Below are 23,861 nucleotides of genomic sequence, written 5' to 3'. Positions count from 1 at the left end.
CGTTTCTTCGAGAGTGGTAAGTAAACAGCTTTTAATGCTGATGTTGGCTATATAGCAGTAGCAAAAAAAAAAAAACCTGCAACCATACATTTATTATCTTAGCTTTTTTTTTTCTTTTTTCCCAACTGCAAATGTGATTGGTCATGAACTTCCTGTGCTTTTACTGAGTTACTTTGAATCACTTGTGATATATTCCAGATCACGTTTAATTTAAAAAACAAAACAAAAAAAAATCTGACCAGCGTTTTTCATACGATTCATTACTTTCTTGGGCTATTTGTATTTTTTGAAATTTGCAGATTATCCCATCATGTGGTCAGTGTGGTGAGCCTAAATGCGGGCAGTGTCATTCTTTGCATCCTCTTTGGAGTGCAGATTCAGCTTGATGTTTTACAACATAAAATACTGTTCCATAATTACTTCAGCGTGCTTTCATTGAATGTTTCTATTTTCGTAATTGCTTCTTTGAACTAATTGTATCCTTGTCTTATGTTGCATTTTAAAACAGTGTAAATTTAATTTGAAGTGCTATCTACATTATTACTTCTGCCAAGGAGGTTATGTTTGAACCCGTGTCTGTTGTTTGTTTATTTGTCAGCAGGATTATGCAAAAAGTACTACTGAAGAGATTTGCATAAAACTTGGTGGAGGGATAGGCCAGGGAAGAACCCACAAAAATTTGGCCCCGATCCGGTTAAAGGGGTGGATAGACAGACTTTTTGTAAAATCACTTTCCTTGACATTGCAAGATTTTTTAACACTTGGGTCCATTTCAAATGAGAAAATGCAACATATTTATGGTACGAGGTCTATCTCTTTGTAAAGTTTGATGCAGATTCAGATAATAATCCAGATCTGACAGACAAGTGTAGGATTGCTTGGCCTTGGCAGAGATATGCACTCCACTGAATGCCATTCTAGATCATCATTAAGGTAATGATGGCCACACCTGTTCTGCAGCCTTGTGCTTCATAAATAAACCCATAAAAACTCTTTGTCTTGACTGTCACAAAAATTGCGCTCAGTTGGCCACATCTTGAAATACAAGAATATACCACTTAACGCAATTATAGGGGTGTGCATAGGAGTAGGTCACAAGGGCACAGCAATAGCTCCTTTGCATGCTCGTTCTAACCTTTTCAGGTGCTTAAATCTCCTTCCCAAGAGGCTTTTAGTCCTAATGTATGAAGTGATTACCTGGGAAATTAACTGGACATTTCACACAATGTTGTAAATTTCCCTTAACTAAGATTTAAAAAGTGCAGCTGTTGTAAGATTCAGTGTGACAAGGCACCTGTGCTTCATTAGACCAGAACTTAGAAAACAGATTTGAGTGTCATCTCTAGCTAATAAGCTATCCACATAACAGGATGGTGACAGCAACAGCTGGATTTGATGAGTGATTTGCTGTCGAAAATATGAACTTCAGCCTGAAATATGATGAATGGTAGGAACTTAACAGCTGATCTGAAATGAGAAGGACATGCAAGAAAGTTTTGTTAATCCCAGGTGGAAAGTGATTTTGGGAAGTACAGTACATGCAGTGGAATATTTATTTATTTTTGACGTTCATGAAAGAATATCAGGATATGTAGAGTCAACTTGTAGCTTACATAGGCTCGTATTTTAATGCCTTTGTTAATCATCAGTGATATAGAAACATAAACAGTGTGCAACCTGGTCACAGAATCTCAACTGTCTTGCTGCAGATAGCATTGTCAACTGAAGAGTCAATCACACTGAAAACAGGTTGTACCAGCGTCTGGTTCAAAAGTAGTTTAGCTGACATCGCTAACATGCAGCACAGGGAGCTGAGAGCGTCACAATGGCCAACTGAATTGAGTCACGCTGCCCTCTGTTTCCATCACAGTCAGTTTAGTAGTTAGGTAATTTTGAGAATAGACTCCATTTGTAAAAGTTTGGAGCTGGCCATGCTGCTGTTGTGCCTTGCTATTTGCACAATGACACAGCTTTAAAAAAAAAGGGAAGTGATTTGACAAAATGTGAGTCGACTCGGGGGCTTCTCAATGATTCAAATCACTGAGATGGAGGGTGCAGCATTGCAATATCGCCCTAGCAGCCCAGCACTGACCTTTAATGGAGTTTGGAGTTTCTAATACACTTTAAATTTGTGGTTCCACTCGCTGGGCCATGGGCCAGTACAAGGCCACAGAGCATTTGCTCTCAGGCACTAAAGAAAAAAAGTAAAATAACTGACCAATATTTATATAACTTTATTTGTGCAGTAATCTCCTTAAACATGGCACAGTCTGTCTATGCTGTAGCTTTCTCCATAACAATAAAAAAAAAAACACTATATAAAAATTAGTTATGATTTTTGTGTAGAACAGATACTGATTTGAAATCGAAGAACATCTTCTGCATTTGAGCGTGCATCTTGATCTGAGGTTCCTATCCCTGTTGCCACCATGTAGCTGAATAAAAAAATACACATTCAAATGTTTCACCCACTTATAGCCAAACCTTAATTTCAACCATAAAAACACAATACCTCCACTCCAGGCTGTTTTCCAGGACACTGCCAGTTTAAAAACGGAACAAAAAAGGTTGTAGAGCTCTTCTTTAAAAGACCACTACAACACTGCTGCCACTTTGTAACTGAGAATGAATAAAAAATCATTGCGACCATGATGTTGAATATGTGAGCAGGTTGTGTAATGCTATAATCTAGTATCAAACACATGAAAGTGGTTTTAAAACCGTTGGACACCACGGGTATTCTAGTAAATAACCTGATTCTCTTCAGCTGGAGTACATCACTTATGTTGTATTTTGGCATTTAACTCTCAGCTAAATTTAGTTCAGAACAAAATAACTTCAAACGTTGCCACAGAAGCACAAGATTTTAGTCGGTCATGTGCAGAAGTAGTGCCCAAGTAACAGATGAGAAGAAACAGAGGATAAACAGTGCATTCATTCCTCACTACTCTGTTTTTTTTTTTTTTTAACTCTTTTCTTCTCCGGCAAATACAGATAATCCTTTTGGGATCAAAACTGTATTTATGTGAGCGCTAATAAGCTCCCCAGACCAGCCCCAAGGCTGTTTTATTTCAAATGAAATGAGAAAATGTTGCTATTAGTTAGTTTAGGTTTTACAACAAGTGGGTTACCCCCGAGTGACAGCCACCAGTCAGTCATATTTTGTGGGTCGGGCTCAGTCATGGCAGCGCAGAGCAACAGAGAAAGACACCAGGAAAGGGCACGAGAAGCAGCGACGGGATCCCTTTTCTTCCTTTGAGGGGAGTGACATTTGGAACAAAGAGGCCAGTTATGTGAGCAGTTCTTTCTGGGACAGGCAGACTGACAGAGGCCAAATACTCCCAGTCCGCCAAATCAACCGCCCACGTAGGGTGGGGTCACTCCGGGATGACTCATTCATACACACACACACAGACACACAGACACACACACACACACACACACACACACACACACAAAGTATATACTGTTCATACTCCAAGGTTTCTTAAAAACATAAGTTCTATAAGGCAAAGAAGTGCAACTATGCAAAACCGCAAGGAAAAGTTGAATGGAAACGTCAAAGGAAATAAATATCCCACGCTCACACATTTCTCACAGCATTTGGCTTTGTCTGCAGCACAGGTGAAAGTATTCCAGGTGGGATTACCCGTCTGGCTATCTTTCTCTTGTCACTGATAGTGTGTGCTTAGGTGGCTTTTGTTTTCACTTGCCATCTGGCCAGACCAAATAAGACTTTTTTGTAGTTTTTTTTCTAGAGCCCTCCTTTTTGAGATAACACTTCATGTGGCTCCATGGAAAGGCTTTTGTCAATATTTCAGCATCCATTTAGTCACAGTAAATTATGTCTGCCAGACAAATAAACACCATTTACTAGAGTTTATGTGGCTTTGGTATCACTGATGGTGGTCAGCTCAACTTCCAGCGGCAGCTTTTGCATCTTTCCCCAGAACATTTGTTTATGTTTCTCTTTGCATCACAGTCTCTGTAAAGAGGGACATGATGAGAGTTGGCGTATAAGTTGCTGCCGCTCGCTGAGCTGCTAATGTTAATTTGATAACTTCGATAGGGCTGTCTGTTCCTTAGCAACATAATATTTGGCCATAAATAGAAACTAATGGACAAACACCGCCTTGCTTGGCTACCTTCCAAACACCACCTCTGGTTTCGACGGCCATTTTTATGAATGATTACCCCTGAAATGTTGCAAGTATGAACTTTGCCATAATTGTGTTGTTAACATAAGCCAGAGGAACTCCCTGGAAAGGAAATATCAAACAGTTGAGGAAAGGGGTTGTTTGTTTTCACACCTTAGTTTTCACACCTTAGCTACAATCTTGAGTCTTTCTTGTTTGTCCTGAAAAAGCCTAGTTATTCTTCTTGAAGTGCAGACAAGAATTTTTTTGAAATAATTATGTTTTTGCTTTGATTTAACACTCATGGAAGATACCATACAGATAACCATAAAATCCAAGCCTTGTGATTTATTTTTTGCAAGGGGCACTGATGAATTTTTAAACAAATCAACATAATTAATCCCTTCAGTGTGTTATCATCAATAAAAAAATCAAACAATGAGAATAAAATACATACAAATTGTAATTAGGACGTAATTAAGACGGTATGACCGTCTGTGAGTCCCAATTGCTGTAATTGCACTTCTTTATAAATTTCTTTTGAGGTGGTTACTTATTATGTTAATCTGTAAAGCTAACATATTCCAGTTCCTCTAAAGTCTAAAGTAACAAGTATCCATGTTGATATTAGACCTCATCAAACGCAGACATTAGCTTTCATCTGGTGGAGTTTCTCAAACCTTATGAATGTGGTCTTCGAGATACTTAGGGGGTCAGAGTCTAGCTGAGGAAAAGTCTGCTGATGTTTTACATATAATTCTTATCACCGCCATTGTTATTTCCCTGTTCCATAGACTTCTACTGCTGTCCAAAAATTATTGGAAACACCTCTATGAGCCACAACAATGCACCAGGTGACACGTTCCTTCATTACTTTGAACACTATAGTTTACTTTGAGTCAATTTGCTGCTGTAAATTCTCCAAATGTGTATTAATCCGCAGCTGAAAATAATTCCCATTAAATGCACTACTTACTCTTGTTTTAGCAATGTTTGCTGAAACCTACAGTGCAATTATTCATTCTTTTATGACGTGAGACTGTATATTTGTGACTCATTTTTTAGATCTTCAGTAGGAACAGATGGGCTGGGCTGCCACAGAGAGAGAAGGAAAGTTAGGGAGCACTGGGAAACAAAGTAACATACTTTTAGTTTTGGTCTTTTCATGGGATTCAGTGACGGTTACAAAAATATAAAATATTGCCTGCCTTATCCTTTAAAGGAAAATGTTTAGAGTAACTTGGCATTCGTTGGTTTATGGATTCTGCCTACTTTTTGAAAAAAAAAAATCTTAGTCCATGTGAATTTTGACGACATTAATCCCTAGCTGTGAAACTGACTGAGATCTAAAAGGTGTAACGTGGCACTAGCGCTGCCAGGAATAGGAGTCCGATTCCCGCCAGGCCACACTTTGCACTCACTGCATTGTAAAACCCCTTCAGATGAAAGCTGCCACCAAAGGGCCTTATGTTATAATAAAGTGAGATCAAATAAACAGCAGGGGCAGAAGAATTGCTCTGGGATTGCGCATGTTTGGTTAACGCCAAACAGATGTAGTCATACTGTATGATTACTGCAATATAGCATGGATTGTATACCCACTCAGACAGGAAAGAGATGGCAGCTGTTAGCCATCAGCGTGGAGGCGCGGGCAGCCCCAAACTATAGGCCGCAGCCGTGCCTACTCAAACACACATGAACGTATGCACATGTTCACAAATATACACGCCGTGCAGCCGGATCTGCAGACACAGAGGAGCGTGTGGAGGCACGAACACACACAAACACATTCACAAACTAATCCCTTTTATCTGGGTAATCTGATGTTTAACGTCAGGGCCCACCGTACGCCTACCGCCATCTTAAAAAGTACAGCGCTTCTGCCAAATAACATAAACATCCTGCAATGACCACTGCTCTGCGTCATAATTTTCTTTTCATAACAGAGCCTGCAGCCTGGTTATTTCAAGGCTCTGGATGACCCTGAAACCAGAAGTTTCCTCACTCCTCCTCTGTTGTTATTTAAGGAAAACTTCAGTGTTTCCCTTTCTGCTCCCCCTCTCTGTCTCTCTCTCTCTCTCTCTCTCTCTGGGTGTGGTTTTCAAGAGGCAAACTTGTGTGAATGATGTGGACTCTGTAGTCATAGCTTTGACTCAGTCCACACCCTTCAGCTAAAAGAGGAGTTCAGAGGAGGTGGAGCAAAGCAACGCTTGGAGCTCAGTTTGAGCTTGGACTTGAGCTCGGAGGCTTTTGTAGGCAACATGCACATACGCTGTGACCTGTGTCGTCTTTGTGCTGCACTTTTGGATCTCATCAGTTTGAGCGTGTAGAGGCATCAGTGGTTTCTTTTTTTTTTTTGTTTTGTTTTGTTTTCTTTTTTGTCTCCACTCAAAGACGTGTGAGTATGAGAACAATTTCTGCTTCACTAAAGTTTCAGAGGTGAGTGAAGTTTGCAGGTGGTGGCTGCTGTGAAGGTGAAAATGAAAGAGTTGAGGGAGTTTTATGGCCATTTGTGACACGTTCTGGGGAGTTGTGCCTTTTTACAGTTGTCCTTATATGTACTTTATTCAGTGGGACAGTTAATAAGTCTGTTTATAAAGTTTACACAGTGGCATTAGAGTAGTGCAAGACTTCTGTGTCTCTTGCAAATTTCTCATGAATTTAAAATATATGTAATGATGAATGTTCTATCCCTAGATTTCTCAAAATGAATTCATTCCGTGGGTGATTCATTGTTTTTTAAGCCGTACAACCTTCATGTGTAGAGATATTAAGTTATTTTGTTTGTTGGTTGCTAATTTGATCAGGAAATGCATGCATGTGACATGACATGTGCATATGTGGGGATGAGACTCGACTTTGCATCACGGAATTAAATCATGATCAGACAAAAACTCAAAATTTTCTATCTAAAATTTCTCAGAAATTTCTCATTAGACTGTTTGCTTCAATCTGCAGTTTGTGTTCTAATATGAACTTGTATGATATGAAAGCGTATGAAGGCCCACTTCGATGTCAGTGACTGCAGTAGATGAGTAAATATTAATCAGATCTGTGGTGTACGTGGCGGACTTCAGGATGTTCGCCCCTCGGTTTCCGTGCTTTTGGTGAGAGTTTCATATAAATTGGTTCAGACTCATAAAGTACTTGTGACTACACTTTTTTGTATTTTTTTTTTGCCCAAACTCACTGTCTGTACTGATGGGAGTATAATAGGCTTCTCCATTCATCATTTCTTTGGCCGTCCAGAGCTCTCCTCATCAATAAATGTCTTTTTACCATAACTAGGATTCACTTTTTACGAAGTTTCATGATCAGTGTCACCGGGAGTCTCTCACGATTAACTGTAACTTTAAATGGATAAACGTGTTTTTTCAGAGGGGATTCGGTTAATTCAGATGAAACACAGAAAACAGAATATGAAACTTGGACCATGTGGCTTCTCTGCTCAGCTCTTTCTTTCTCGCTGTCTTCCTTCCTCCCTCCATACGTTACAAGTTGGCACACATGAAGGAAGTAGCCAGTCTTTTCCACCTGACATCACTTTGCGATTACACACACTCACGCTTACACACAATGGTCTCCCCCAATTCGCTGCCTGCCCATTTGGCTTTACAAGTCTATCTGGGTTTCCTCAGCGAGCAGTAAAAATTAAGCTGATACTGTCCAGAAAGGTGGAGAAAACACAGCAAACTTTGACTGACAAAACACACCTGCCTCAACCTATATGTCAGGGAGAGTGTGTGGAGACAGTCCAGAGTTGGTTTAACTAAAGCTCTGAACAAAGGACGGGAGGAGCAGCAGCATGTCACCATGACAAATTGCTGCTGACACGAAAATACGTTGTAACATGAAGTCTGTATTCAAAGTGTCTGCAGCTTTCTTTGATATGCTTTTTCGGCAATTTGTGTCATATTTCAGACATATTCTATAGATATATTTTATATTGAAAGCACGCAATGTCCTTTTTTATGATTTTTATGGCAGTAGAGAATCTCTGCTTCATTGTGGCAAATAAATGTGAAACAAACTAAGTATTCCAAGTTCGTCCACTTCATTTCTTTTTGGCTGCCGTAACAATACACAACATAAACAGAAAATACTCAGATTTCATGGCATTTATCTGCAGCGTAACTGTTGTGTAAAACTGCTTTACATCAGCTTTAAGGCTAATAAAATACAACACATCAGTGGAGGTGTACTGAGACAGTGTCCAGGCCTTGCTGATTGAATTGTATTGAGCCGGGTTTTCAGTGTGCACAGAGGAAACTGGGAAAATTCTCCTAAATCAAATATGTCATGAGGCTGCTTGAAAGAATATGGAAATACTCTGACTTTTAGACAAAAAAGTTGTTGTAGATTTTCATAACTGGAGTTTAGTTTTTGTATTCAGAGGTAACTCAAGGCTCAACATTTTGGATTTATGGCATATCTGTCACATCCTGTTAAATACAATACAACAAGACGTTCAAAAGTTATAATTTATATCACCAAAATAACTGGCAAAAACAGTTTTCCTATTTGTTAAATTTGCAATAATAACAATTAAAAGCATCCTAGATTAAAGAAATTTGATTCAGGACAAAAAAGAAGCACAATTACGTCAGAAAGGTGCTCTGAGGACGAGTCAGGGAAGAAGAAATGGAGAGCGAAGGAGACGACTGAGACTGACACAGACAGGGAGAGATGACAGACAGGAAACCAGAAAGAAAGAGTCAAGGATCCAAGGCCCAAAGCAAAGCAAAGCAGAGAAAACTAAACTGAGGAAAAACAAAGATGAAAGGCTAATTCTAGGCGGCAGTGAAGTGTTGGACGAGTGTGAGAGGATTTGTTCTCCTCAGTCTTGTTTACAGGAAGTTCTTTTAAAGTTCCACAGATGGCTGCATTCACAGAAAGGCTTTTTATTACATTTTTCCAAGCCCCATAAACTCCCTATACCTTCATTTATGTGTGGGAAAGTATGATTGCTGCTGCTGCTGTTTGGCTCAAGGATGGTCCCATCCTGGGTTTTTGTCGAAGTCCATTACACACTTGCTACAGATTGACCGCTGAAAGTCATCCTCCTCTGAATTAATTCTTTGGCCGTGTCTGGAAATGTACTCTGTGTGTGTGTGTGTGTGTGTGTCTGTGTGTGCGTGTGTCACTGTTTTAGTGCAAGGCGTTCATACACTTGTTTTTTTTTTTTTTGTTTTTTTTTTTAAAGGTCACTGCTTTTAACAAGAAACGAGAAAAAATAATAACATCTTCTGACTGATGCATACACTGTGCCATTTACGGGAAACACACGACCACTGAAGATGTCTCAAAATATGTTTCAGCTCTAGTTCATGACGATAATTCGAGATATGTGAGTTGAACTGTATAATGTAATTGTTTATATCTAACATGTCACATGAGTGCGCTAAATAGAGCATGTGACATCATTTTGTAATATACAGAAAAATAAAAATTATATAGATTATTAAAATTATAAACAGACTTATTAATTTTAACTTAAAGTGTTATAATTTATTTTTCTTATGATCAAAGGGGGGGAAAAAAAACAACAACAACAACAACAAAAAAAACAGTTTTTGACACAACCAGCAAACCAAAACATGTCACTTTGGTCCTTTGTAAGAATTATTGTTATCAGTGAAACAATGAATTGATTAGTTGATTGACAGAAAATGAATTCTTGACAATATTTCTATGTAAATAATTGATCAGGGAATGATATGCTCAATATTTGCCGGATAAAGTGTCTCAGACGTGTGGATCTATTGCTTTTTGGGGGGGTTTGGACATTTTTCATAATTTTATAGACTAAACCATTCATTTATTAATTGATATATATAATTGATATATAATATATATGGGTTAAAAATACAGATTAATAATAAAAATGAATAATGTATAAAATAAATATACATAATGGTTATTGTAGCCTTAATTACTATGAAGTATAAGTATATACAATATATATTAAGTATGAAACCAACCCTGGTCAGTATCTTCTGCTGATGTATAGGTCCTCATAGTTAAACGCTGTTTCCAAACACCCAAAGCATTAATTTGGTCTACCAGTCTGGGCTTGATCCAAGACTTTGAGTCCACAGAGGGCCCTTTAAAAAGCTGGAAAAGGCATACATTACTCTGGTACCATGTTGAGAGGTAAATAAAGTTAAGGACTCCTTAAGGGCTGTTTTGCCTCCGGATTCACTGGGACGTGGGTCTGCAAGAGATTTAGTGGCCAAGGAGTTTCTACAGAAGTGATTTGGCTGCAGTGTCCAAACCTCAACCAAATTATTTTTGGTGCTGATTTATTTCACAGGCAAATGTGAACCATCCCAGTCCTATGGTTTGTGATCAGGTTTAATTCCAGGCTTTTTGCGCATGTGTTGACAATTGAGGCTTTATCTGGAAAAAGATATATGTTCCAGGTTATGTTTGGACATTTGGAGGCTGAAAATCTTCAAACGAGTGCCAGCGGAGCTGTTAAAAATGCATCTGATTATGAAATCATTATGTTCCAGTTGGAGAATAAACATCATGAAATACTACTCAACTTTTGATTTAAATAACTAATAATAAGCACAAGGAAGAAAAAAGAATTAAAAAAAAATTCCTATGAAACAAAAGTTCAAAGAAAATTTTAGAGCAGTTTATTCTACTGAAAAACTGTGATCACCACAGTTATTGCTTTGACAATGTTTGTCAGATGGTTATAAATGTACTACTGTGAAAAAACAAAAACCCCTGCATTGTATGATTAATGAAACAGGACATATCAGTCATGACTGAAACCAGCTATGGGCTGTCTGCTGTTTCATGTCTCAACCAGCAGTACTGCTACAGTTGCCAGGGGGTACGTGGAGAGATTGTTGAATAGCTCTGCTAAATAGATAGAAATTGCAATTTAAATGTTGAGGTGAAGTTACGTTTATTAGGTTAGTTAAAAATGAATGGATTCATAAATAGCTTAAAGTAATGGATAAACATTTTAACAGTGAAAAGTAACAGATGGATGGTTAACCTAGACAGGTAAAAGTAAATGAAGCTGAAACAATAATAAAAATCAAGAAATGGTTGTAAATGGTTGGATAAATGGTTAAAATGGTTAAAAGTAACTGAGAGTTTAACAGTTAGCTAAAAGTAATGGATGAATGGTTAAAGTGCAAGCTAAAAGTAATTCCAAACTGTTGAAATACAGGTATAGGATGACCCTTATTATAAGTTGACCCCAAGTTTGAGCAGCTTTCAACAGCATTTTGAGAAAAATACTTTTTGGGGACAGGAAACACTTTTTCTGTATTCTGTATTTTCTGTCACATGGAGTACAGTAATATGTAAAATGACATTCATGCAGCTTGTCTATCAGACTCTCTCCTGTTAGGCTCTTGGAAGTGGTCGTATCCTTTTATCTGACATCATCTGTGACATCTGTAATTCTTGCCTGAAGACACAATGAACTCTTTTTCACTTGTTTCATTATTTCCTCCGTCACAGCAAAACACATGACACCAGTCTTTAGATGTTCCTGCAAGTTAAACTGGACTAAAAAAAACTGTGCTGACTAACTGAGAAAGACTGTAACAAGACTGGAAACACCCACAAGCTTGGCAACCTTAAGGCAGAGCAAAACCCATAATTCAACACTCTATGTACAAGTCGGTGTTATACTGATGCTCTCTCCAATCCAAAAAAAAAAAAAAAAATCGGATGTTTTGAACATGTAATTGTCTAGTCCTCAAATATAAGATGACCCACACTGTTTCTAGCCAAATTTCCAGAAAAGAACAACCTCTTGTATTCTTTCAATACGGTAGTTAGCTATAAGCAATAGATAATTGGTTAAAGGGGCTTAATATAATTGATGAACAGTTGAAACAGCCAAAAGTAATTGATAAATGGCTGAAATTGCTTGAGGTAATAGTTCAAATGAACATGTTTATTGGCGTCAATGAAGAGGCACTTCAGTTCATATTACAGGGCTGTGCAGGGACATTTCACCACATATAATTTTATGGTGACTCTGATATTGTCATAAAAGTCCTGCCTGGTCCTTTTAAACACTGCATGCTTTTCACAGGTCCTAAGATTTGGCTGTGCTAAGGTAGTTAAAGGCTATCTGAAGTTGAATCTCTCAAGGTCTTCTGTTCAAGTGCTGTTAAAGATCCCACTGTCTGCTCATACGTCATGTCGTCTCAGTCCAACTTCCTATTATTCCCTCTTCCTGTGTCTGTCTCTCTTTCTCCTGTCCCCTCTTCCCGCCTTGGGCACAAAGCCAACTGAAACTGCAGCTCAGGAATCCCTCCTATAGGTTCATGATAATGCCGTGCCTCCTTTGCCCACACTGACATGGACACTGTGGCGCCACCACTTGTGGCTCTGGATTGAAGCCACCTTCAGATGTTGACAAGAGATCGACTTACAGAGTCCTGATCCAAACCTTTGAACATTATGAGCAAAGTTTTTTTTTTAAGTGCAAGTGACTGAACAGGTCAAACTGGGACAAACCAACCATGTGCAAGCCCCAGACAGACCCCAGCCAATCATGTGTGCCCTTGGCCTGATTCCAAAAAAAGTGTCTAGCCAAAATACAGCACAGCTGAGGCTGTTAAAATCACGGGATAATCACAAGAGAAGAACCCAGGCTGGTAGGTCTCCTGAGAATAAAAAGACAGCCAGTGAGGCCTCCCATACAGGAGACCAATCTACGTGCTGATTGTCGGGTTAATGCATTCCCTGATCGGAGGGGTAGCTGCTGATGTTTGGAATGGATGCTCTTTAAAGCCAGTCATTGTAGTACTCTCTTTCAAACATACTTTTCTACCAGATGAAAGGGTGGCGAGTGAAAACAATTTTCTTCAGACTTTATAACTGTCATTCTACAGAACACGCCAGCACTTGTCCATATAGGGATTCAGTTATTATCTTCGACTGAGATAGCCCAGCAGACATGTTTCAAACGCTGTTTCAATTGGTACAGTGTGAAACCACTGTAGTGAAAAACATTTAGGGGACAGACGCTGCTGGTGGGTGCTAAGGATTTCATTTTCTCCATATAGCCTGTAGTTGTAATTGTAGTTGTCATGAGAGGCCTTCCTTTGAGCTATGAAGGCTGATGGGTGATTCATTATTCATTAACTGATTAAAACCCAGGGACACTCACTACATTTTGTAATCATGAGGGTTTAACACATGTAATTTAGGCTCATTAGTCTATTTTTACATCTTTTGTGTCTTTCATAAAAAACATGGTCATGAGTTGGGATGGGCAGCATTCACCCCTTCAGTCTTAGTTGTTGCTTGAAGAATGATGGATGGAAAATGAGCGAGAACAGAAAACAGCAAAGTGTGTGGAGGGTATTACTCATGTACGTACTTCCTGCTGTTATTGAGTAGTTCAGGCAGTCTGGAGCTTGGCCAGGCCAATTGTTGCTCATTTAGCTGTCAAACAGCTACAGCCAAGAGGCAGCCACAGGAAAGGAGTGAACATGTTTCATACTGGTTGAAATGTTAGACTTTTTTTTTAATGTTGTCATGTGAGTGTGTTTTTTGTGGACATGTTATCAGCCCCTTGAGGTTAAAATCTGAGCTAAATTGGATTTTTTTTCCCCCCTAGCTTGAAATTGCTCTGTGTCACTTTAGGTGTGTCCAAAAAATCCTGCAGATGGAACCAACTCAACAGTCCCTATGTGCAGGTTTGTCATTCATGCCATCGTTAATGCAGTGCAGTCGTACTGCATTAGTGCACATCACGATCCAAAAAAATACCACTCTAGGTTGGCGGTTAACAAATGGAGAGAGAGGGAGATGGAAACATACATAGAGGCAGGCGAACGGCACCGAGGTAATGAGTTACTGTGACTGGCTGTCAAAGCTGGGCCCAGAGGCTAGAGAAGCTTTTATTGCCAGCCAGCTGTGAAAGAATGAGACAGACTAGAGAAGAGTCAGACAGCAACATACCCAATAATGGTTATCACTAATGGACAGCAATTAATCCCACAATAGTGATATATCAGCACCTTTAACAAAAATGTATTAAAACTTATTGACACAGATCCAAAGCAACATAATCATTGAAGGAAATATCTGGGTTTTCGTCAGCTAAATGTTTTCGCTATGTTAGCGAGTAGCTCGTTGCTAACGTTGTGTGTATACAGTTTGACACTCAGCAGGTAGCATAAAGTAGGTTTTTTCACTGAGAACAGCTGCCTGGTGCATCTACAAATTATATTAATGAGACGAGTGTGACCGAACCAAATCAGTAAAGGTGCGAGCAGGAAAGCCAAAACAATGTGCTGAAAGACACAGCACTGCCACGAGGAGATGCAGACTGGTGTGGGTTTGTCTTGAAGAGTGACTCCTTTCACATACATAATTTGATTCATAGTCAATACAAATATATTGATTATAGCTGCTTAAAGACTTGATAGTTGTTCTTTGATTTCTGCATTTTTTTTTTTTTTAATTCCAAAGTGTGGTGCATTTTCCAGTTTTACTACAGGTTTGAAATGAACAAAATAAAGTCGGGAGTAGATTAAAGTTACTATTATTCTTCTTTTTAATGGCATTTTCTCCTTTTTTAATGTTGAAAGAGAAAACCAGAGAGGGGGATGACATGCAGCTAAGGTCCCCAGTCCCCATCACATTGCACTGAAATATGAATGACTTGAGGATAGTACTAATAATATTAAGTTTATTTTATTACTTTTATGGGGTCCGCCATGATTTTACTAATTTACCATGGCCAGAAAATAGTTTATGTGATTTGTTGCTTGTTAAGGTGGTGATAAGTGTGTGTGTGTGTGTGTGTGTGTGTGTGTGTGAGAGAGCCAAACCTTCAGCAGACTCAAACAGATCACTTCCCATCACCCACCTCACTCTCCACATATCTAAAGCAAACTCTCTCCCTCTGAACAAATCTGCATTAGCAATTTAAAAAAATATTCTGACAGCAGCAGCGGCAGAAACATTTAACTGAAAATATCAGTGTCGGTGTGAGAGGAAGGCTGCTGTTTAGTCTGGACTGGGCACTCATATTTCCTGTTCTTTCACTGCATTGAGATAAATATTTGAGGGCCAGCCCCGTGCACCCCTTTACTCCTGTTTCTGTGGTTGTCGTCTTTCTTTTTTGAAGACAGTCTGTTTCAAAACCTGCTTCAAAGGACAAAGACCTGCTTGCTTTAGTGAGCCTAATCATTCGAGTGCCATACTGAATAATGGATACATTTTTGCCTATTTAATGTTGCTGCTGAACTGCATAAGCTCTTCTAGGGTACTTCTCCCTTTTTCCTTTTTCTTCCTCTCTATACCAGCTCACTCAAGTGCTACGTGAAAGAAAGCGTGTGGTAACAAATGCAGGAACACGGCATGAAGCTTTATTCTGCACTGTCCCACTGCACTAGGAAATCTTTCATTTGAAATGTAGCTACAGGCTGCAAATGGTCATAAAAAATGTCACAAAATTGCATATATATATATATATATATATATATAGTATATTATTTATCACTATAGGTTATATAATAAAAGTTGCCTAATGCATGTCAGGCACATAAAACCCTTCAGTCAATCATATCATGTAGCTCGGAGATGACTCAAAGGCAGAGTTATTAAAACTGTCTGACAAACATCTAATACCTCAGTGGTTGCAAACCTGCGGGTCTCTAAGGGGAACAGACGTATGTGCAAGCTTGAACTATTACTCACGCACAATTTCACAAACACTTGTCGACACACCTGCCGTCGTGACCGGAGTCAACAACAGCCTATAGAACAGAGCTGTTAAAATACCGTTCTGTTTGTCCAGGTGCATCAGTGAAAGAAAGGTCATGCGTGGTGTGAGTGGGTGTGCATGTGTTAGCATTTAAAAGTGTGTGCGCGTGTTTCCCATAATTACATAGTGATGAGGGAGTAAATGTGCTCTGCCACGCTGATGTGTGCTCAGACAGACACCTACAGTCTGCCCTCTTTCTCTCTCCGTCCTCACCTGCAGCCTTCGCTCACCATAACAAGCGTCTTTATTTCTAGTCACCCTCCATATTTCTGCTTGAAGTCCCCCCCCCTCCGCTCCCTCCCCTCCTCCTCCGCGTCTTCATCTTCCCAAACAGGATACTGAATGGTTGGTTTAGCTGGAGGGATTCCTGGCAGAGTGATTTGGTTGTGATGTAATGTAAATCACATTGCCAGGGATTTCCAACCAGCTACAGCTGAAACCCACGCTAGACTCCCGACACCTGACAGGTGCTCTGCAACGCCCCCGTTCGCAGAAGTCACAGCCCTAAATCCTTTTCTAAATGTTTAATGACAAATCCCTTGAAAAAATTAATTCAGCCTGATAATCTCCTTATGTTTTAAAGCAACCGTTAAACATTGTGGGAAATACTCTAATTTGCCTTGTTGCTGAAAGTTACATGAGAAGATTAACACCACTCTCGTGACTGCATGCTGCATATAAAGCCAGCATCCATTTAGCTTAGCTTAGCATAGAGAGTGGAAAAAGGGGGAAACAGTTAGTGGGACATCTCCGACAAAAGGCAACAAATTCTACTTACCAACACCAGTAATGCTCACAACCCAACACTTTATATCTCATTTGTTTAATCCATACATATTCACTGTTTAATACACTTTTTGTCTGCATTAAACAAGACATTGCATGTTAATTACTGATCTTAAGAGGTGCTAGTAGGAGGATTTTGTTACCTTCGGACAGAGCCAGGCTAGGTGCTTCCCCATCTTTGTGCTAAGCTAAGCTAGCCAGCTGCTGATTGTAGCTTCATATTTACCCATCTCCTGGCAAGAGGACGAATAAGCATATTTCCCAAATTCTTGAACTACTGTGTTAAGTAGCACTACATAGTAAACAGTAAATACAGGATAACCAGCGCTGTCTCGATGCCTTCAGTATGTGTTTGTCCAGAGTTTTGTGGAGGTGCAGGACTTAGCTCGCTCCGTGAACAGTTCAGTGAAAGCCTGTGTTCACAGTGGCTAAGTTCCGCTCCTCACAAGCCTTTCCAGCTTTTAACTCCCACTGTTGTAACAGCTGTAAGAAGTCAACATGGAATCAAAGGCAATTAAGAAACATGATAAATCAAGGAGATAACCATAGTAACAATGGTTACAGTTTGTGGCTCATCATCCAACTCCAAATAAAGAAAACAGTTTTACAGTATATACACACAAGCATCATAACATCTCTGTTAGTATCGCATTGCCTTCTCCTCTGACCATGCCTTTTATCTTTTCTTGACAGCAGATGGAGGGAAAACAACATTATCAGAGAAGATGAAGATGAGGCTCCTGGAAAAAGCGAGATGGGTAAGAGAAGCGGGCAGGAGGGAGGAGGCCGGGAGGGCTTACTCATACAGGAAGGAAGTACAGGAAATGTCCCATCGGGAAAACAAGTAGCAATGTAATTGTGAACCCTGAGCTCATTTACTGTCTGGGTGGTCATGAAGGGAAAGCACTGATTGTGTGTGTATCTGTGTGTGTGTGCGTGCATGTGTGTCAATGTGCAACCATTCATGTATTTAGGAAAAAAAGTCTTTTGTAAATGGTGCTTGACCGCACAGTATTGCTAACATTGTTTGTTGTGTGTATCTTGTGATACTTTTTTGTGTCACTGGCCAGACACAGCATACTGTAGAGTCCAATCTAATCATGTCTCCAAGAGCAGTGACTAGACACTGGATAACATCATTTTAGCACAGTATTCATTCATGTTGAGATTCATTTTTTAATTTGTGATGTCTCCATGGCACCGACCCTGTTTACCTCAGTAATGTGATCAGAAAATATGTTCCAACCAGGGCACTTAGATCATCACATAGCAGTGACTGACCATCTCTACAATTTGTTTAAACTGTGAAATTTCCCCTTGCTATTACCGGCTACTGATACAAGAATCTATGTCAGAATATATCACATCAAGAATATTGTATATGTGTTGTCTAGCTTTTAATTACATATCTATTTATTTCTGTATTAATTATGTAACCTTGCTGTGTTATATATATCTTGCATATGTCATGTCTTTTTATGCTTATTGCTTTAATCTTAATCATGTTCCTGGACATTAACAGAAGTGGACGCTCTTTCTTGAAAGAGTTGTTGTTGAATTTTTTTGAATCTTATTTCTCAGTGCAAGAGAAGCAGAAATCTCAGTGATAACTTCAAAGCTGAGCACATAAAAAAAATATCTACATAGTTAGATACCACAACTGTAGCTGAATAATTAAAAAAAAAATTGAGTGACATGAATTTTAGGGGTGTTCTCTGTTGAGGTAAGAGTGTGTCATGTATCCGTTTCATGTGTCTAATTTAGTGTCCGAACTTCCTGTGGCAGTGTACCTGTTGTTTGCTTCCCCTTGTGGTGACAGCAGGGTGGTGCAGGTGCCTGGGCTCAACCTCCTGTGCCTACTGAGCTGATTACAGTTAGATGTTAAACAAGTACTGGCTCAGTTCAGCAGGAACCGGAGTTAGGCCCTTTAGAAACAGCAGCGGATCAGGATTCAGCTGCAATGGATCTTTTGTCAAATTAAAAAACCACACTATGGAAAAAAACAAAAATCTGTATGTGTAATCAGTGTTTGCCTGGTACACTGTACTGCATGTGTACCAACATAACTGGTACTGTGTAAGTGTTTTCTACTGACGTTGGAGTTATTTCTTTACTACGCCAAGAGGCCATTACCCTTTTTTCCACAAAGCCTCTTCAAGGCCATTCCCCAAGTAACAGCCAGAGTGTAATCATCCTTAATCAGAGCCAAGGAAACACAGAAGTCACATAAATGTACCCACACATCCTCTCTAAAAATTTTAAGCTCTCACTGTAAAGCTTGTGATGGAGGAAATCTGCTTCTGTTGGTTTGGTATTACTAAAAGATCACAGGACCAGAGTTTTTCCAGTTGTATTCTCCACATCGTACAGCTCAAAGATTCCAGGGAAATTTCTATGGGTGTCATTTAAGCAATGCATTGTATTTCAGTGAGTTTGACATGCCTTCATTTAGTTTCTTTTGGCGCTTCAAGCAACATACATCTGACTTCTGCTTCAACGTGACTAATAATTGAGAGTATTAAATGAAGGTTGAGACTACTCAAACTGAGAAAAAGATTGTTGCAGATGAGTTACATTCATAAATAAGTCCTTTAATGTTGCTACTGTTTGTTTACTTATAACCAGTGGTGAAAAATAACATTTTGCTGATAATACTAACGTAAAATTGTTTTGCTTGTAAAGGAGTATTTTTCTATTGTTGTACTGATGCTTTTATTTAAATAAAAAGACCTTTTTTTTTGTACTGCTGCTTATGAATCACTTGATAGCCAATCTCAAAATGTGCAGAGGTATAAGAAAAGATCACAGTGCATCCTGGGTAACATTTGCCACTTCAGTGTACATCACTGATCATCCATTTCCTCAGCCCTTCAAGGGTTAACCTGACTGAAATCCGCTTGAGTTTTTAGTAGTATTTGAATATAATTTAAGATGGTGACTGATTCTTTCCGGAGGAAGTGTTGAGGGGAAGTCAGTGTGGGTTTGTACTGGAACACACACATACATTTGGTTACTTCTGCTGAGTATAAGGACAAAGCTGTTTAGCCAGACATAGAAAACACTGACTCACTGAGACATTTCTGTTTTAATAGAATGAGCCAAGACTACATGTAACATCTGCTGTGAGCAGCAGGTTTTCCCAGATAGCCTATACACATTTTCCCAGTAATACTTTATGTTCTCATATTACCTGGGGATATCTAATAATTTGCATGATATATGGAGGACATGACGGCATGATTTATGGTGTTTCTGAAATTGAAATTCACCCACAGTGCCAAATACATACTTACTTGTGTTCAGTGCAGATGTCAGTACAATACATATGCCAGGTGGAGGTTACTATTCAGCTGAAAACAACTAGACGATTAAGACAATTTAATAGAGAACAATACTGATGAATTAAAGAAGCAATGATGCCTGAAGTTTACTGGTTTGCTCGGTCTACTACAATAGTTAACTGCATATTGGATTTTGGACCACTGGCAGAACAAAACATAAAGTTTAAATATGTTAACTTACATGTTATTTTATGACACTTGTCTTTGATGTGTGAAAGGTGTGTTTGAGTTTGTCTCTTGTGTGTTGTGCAGTCTGTCCTCTCCCCAGGTGTTAATGGTGGAGAGGAGGTCATGTGGCTCAGGTCTCTGTTGACTGGACCCAGAAGTTGACGTCCTCCTGGATTGTTTTCTTCATATATGTTTACTATCTATTCATTTTGTTTTCCTGACTGTCCGTACTGTAAATCTGTGTTCTCTATTCTGTGCTCACAAAATTAACTGCATGTCTTGTCTGTGAGTTTCTCCTGGGGTGACTGAACGGAGGGTCTATAAAAGATTTGTAAAGTCCCTTGAGGGAATGTGTGAATTGTGATATTAGACTAAAATATGATATATGAATAAAATTTAACGTGACTTCACATTTTATAGACTAAACACTTAATCGGTTAATCAAGAATTAGTAAAGAAAGTAATTGTTAGTTTACTAAATTATTTATTCTCACCTCCAGCAATATGAATGTTTGTATGCTGTTTGGCAGACTCAAAAACATGCATAAATGCAAACTTGAGCTCTTGAATAGGAAATGTGCCACTTTTTGACTATTGCTGCCACTGCATAATGAGAAAAGTGTGGCTGATCCAACAGGTCGGTCGAGTTGCTGATACCAGTAATAGTATGCATGCTGTCATTGTCAGACTGTGTTTTTGAAACTTTCTTTAGGCTTCTTATCAGTTTTTGTTATAAATGTTTGCCTCTGAACATGTAAAAAGCCCAGATTTGGCTTTTTAAGAAGATTAAGTTCAGCCTTGATTTGCAAATGCACTGCAAAAATGTTTAAATATTCAGTGATTGGTGCTACATTTCATTTCCATTCAAACCACATCTAATCTACTTCAAAAAGTGCTTCAGTCTCATATGAATAGAATAGTTTTGGCCTGATAAGTCTCTGCCATCATCACACCTTCACTGTCTGCTGCTGTCATATAATAAAATCGCAAAATTAAGCATTGCTGCAAGGTTGCTATATAAAAACTCACCAGTATTCTGTATAATGTAGCAGAGGAAATACATATGTGCCTTCAGTGACTATGACTTTTGTGATGGTGGAAATACGACAAAAGTGACATTAAAGAAATATCATCTTTGAAAGTTGTGATTATGTTCCTGGTGTTTTATCTTCCCTGCAAATCATGAGGCTATGAGAGATTTTTAGCTCCTCATCCTCCTTCCTTCCTCCCTCTCTATAGTGATTCTGAAGTCATGAGTCATGTAACTGTACCATTGTTTGTCATGTGACCTGTTGTATCAGCACGTGAACGCTCCAAGTTAGTGTGCACCCATTCACATGTATAAACACACCTGCATCCACTCAAACACCACTCTTACAAAACCCTTGGTTTTTCACAGGTAGCCAATATCCACTCCAACAAGGAGAAACAGCACTGTACCAAGACAGTGCATGCCAGCTATATTTTCTTCTACATATTGCAAGTTGGACAGTAAAAACACAGCTGTAATACAATAGTGAAGGAGAAGCCAGTTCGCGTGACAACAGATAATCTTCCCTTTCTGAGAGAAACCACAGCAACAGCTGTGTGTTTGTGTAAATGTGCATGTGTGCATTTGCTGAGTGCAATCAGTGTTCAATATAAAAATAAATCATTTGTCAGGCTTGTTTGTGACAGCCTCAAACCCAAACCCAGTATAAAGTTTCAAATTTCAATAATTAGAGTAGACTCACACACATTTCCACATGAAACTTTATGGGTGCGTTTCAGCAGGCATTTCACATTTGTGATTGAAATTGGCCCAAAAAAAAAAAAAAAAAAAAGTCAAATGTTATGACTGTTCATACATTTAACAACTATGGATTAGGACAAACTTGATAAGACTGAGGTCATTAAGCAGACTGAAATCTTTAACTATATAATCTGTCCCATATGAAAAAAGGACCAAACTCAGTATTTAATGTGAGACCGAAGACGATTTAAACAGCTCATTTGGAATTAATCTGTTTTAAAGTTAAGATTTGGATATTTGTTGTATTTTGAAATCCTTGCATGAGTGTTATGTTAGTCAGCGAGGGTTTGAGATGTGATAAACAAATTACAGTCTGAGGCAATTTAAGGGTCTTTAATTGGTTCCAGTGTGCAAAAAATATGCCTTGAAACTCAGAGACAGACTATGGCCAGGCTCTCTGACATGGGTGGTTCTATTTGCACGAAATTTTGTCTCCTGAGCTCTGATAGCTGGGTGCAATGAATTTGACCTCTGCATGTTTTTCGTGGTTGGTTGTAATGCTGATATTTTAGAATTACAGCCAATTTTCCTTCTCAAGTCAAGCTCCTGAAGTAGAGGGAAGAGAGGTAGAGGAGTAATGATTATATTTCCACCTGCAATGTTAGCAACAAGCAACTGTAAAAGCTATTAAAAAAAGTTATGTTGAAGTTCTTATGAATATTGCATCTGATGTTATTTGTAATTTCTTTCCATTCCTAAAAACAATATATATTATCATCCTCACCAAGAGATGTGGTTTATATTGAGTCCTCATATCAAAACAGCTGCACCCACCAAGGGGGGAATGTACTGCAAAATCATTACAGGCCAAATACTTAACATAACAGATTTAACATAGAGTTTATAGTTTACCAGTATCTAAATCAACAGCGTGAAAACATCATAGTGCAAGTACACTAAAGGTAAACGAGCTCATTCATTACAAGAATTCACAGTAAATACCAGGGCACATACTGCACATGGGTTGTTGACAGCAGCGTAACAGCATAACTTAACAGGCAGACAGACGCCATGACATCACCCATACAGAGATCAACAGGAGAGCCATAAAGCAGAAACAGACAGCAGGATCAGCAACCACATAACTTCACTAGCATTACCAAGCAGGCAGACACATATTTACAAAGTGCATGTTAGCACAAACAGCAAACATGTAGTGTCATGAAGCAGTGTTCATTGGAGAATAAGTTATCTAGAGAGAGACGCTATCATTCAAAATGTTCGTCCAACGGGTGTGCGTGTGTGTGTGTGTGTGTGTGTGTGTGGCATGCAGCTGATATGACCCACAGCCAGTAGTAGGGAGTGCACCACAAACTCAATTATTCTTCTACAAAGGCATCCTAGAGCCACGTCATTCAACTGCTGGCAGGAGAGAGCAAGCCTGTAAAATGCCATATGAGCAATGACATTGGTGGGAACTAATGATTGAAGTAATTGCTTAGTAGTAGTTGACGTTATTTTTAAGTTGCCAGTGCAACAGGAGAAAAGCAAAGCAAGGGAATGGGTGAAGGAGCTTTTTAAATAGAGGACTTAATCACAGGTGCTTGGTGTACTGTGTTGGCCCAGATGAGACGCATGTACTTCTGGAAAAAAGTGGGGTTCATATTATAGATTAGATATTCACAACAGTAGATGAACATTAGTCTCTACATTACAAAGTGAACCTGTTGCAACGAGTGTTTCTTTATGAGTTGTTTGTAGTCCCAATGTTGCTCAGATAGTATTTATTCAAGTTTGATAGAGTGACTTATACGTTTCTCAGCCTTGGGTGTGCAGTTTAACTGAGAAGAGTTTATGACAGGTCATGTAACGTGTTACCAGCCATGGGGAAAAAAATGTTTAGCAAGTGAAAATGAATAGAAGAGTCTCCTGTC

General features: G+C 39.0%; 1 long non-coding RNA gene across 1 annotated transcript; it reads left to right on the top strand.

Moving 5' to 3' along the window:
- The first annotated feature begins 6,272 nt into the window (after positions 1–6,272).
- LOC139629517 (uncharacterized) lies at positions 6,273–22,548 on the top strand. Its single transcript, XR_011692993.1, has 3 exons — positions 6,273–6,534; positions 17,380–17,444; positions 20,246–22,548. It is a non-coding gene; the product is annotated as an uncharacterized lncRNA (long non-coding RNA).
- The last annotated feature ends 1,313 nt before the right edge of the window (positions 22,549–23,861 follow it).

The sequence above is a fragment of the Trachinotus anak genome, unplaced genomic scaffold (assembly GCF_046630095.1).
Source record: "Trachinotus anak isolate AG129_WGS33_773 ecotype Australia unplaced genomic scaffold, CSIRO_AGI_Tana_v1 ptg000012l, whole genome shotgun sequence".
Lineage (NCBI taxonomy): Eukaryota > Metazoa > Chordata > Actinopteri > Carangiformes > Carangidae > Trachinotus > Trachinotus anak.
The sequence above is the reverse complement of the archived record's forward strand: the minus strand, read 5'-3'. Positions and strand labels throughout refer to the sequence as shown.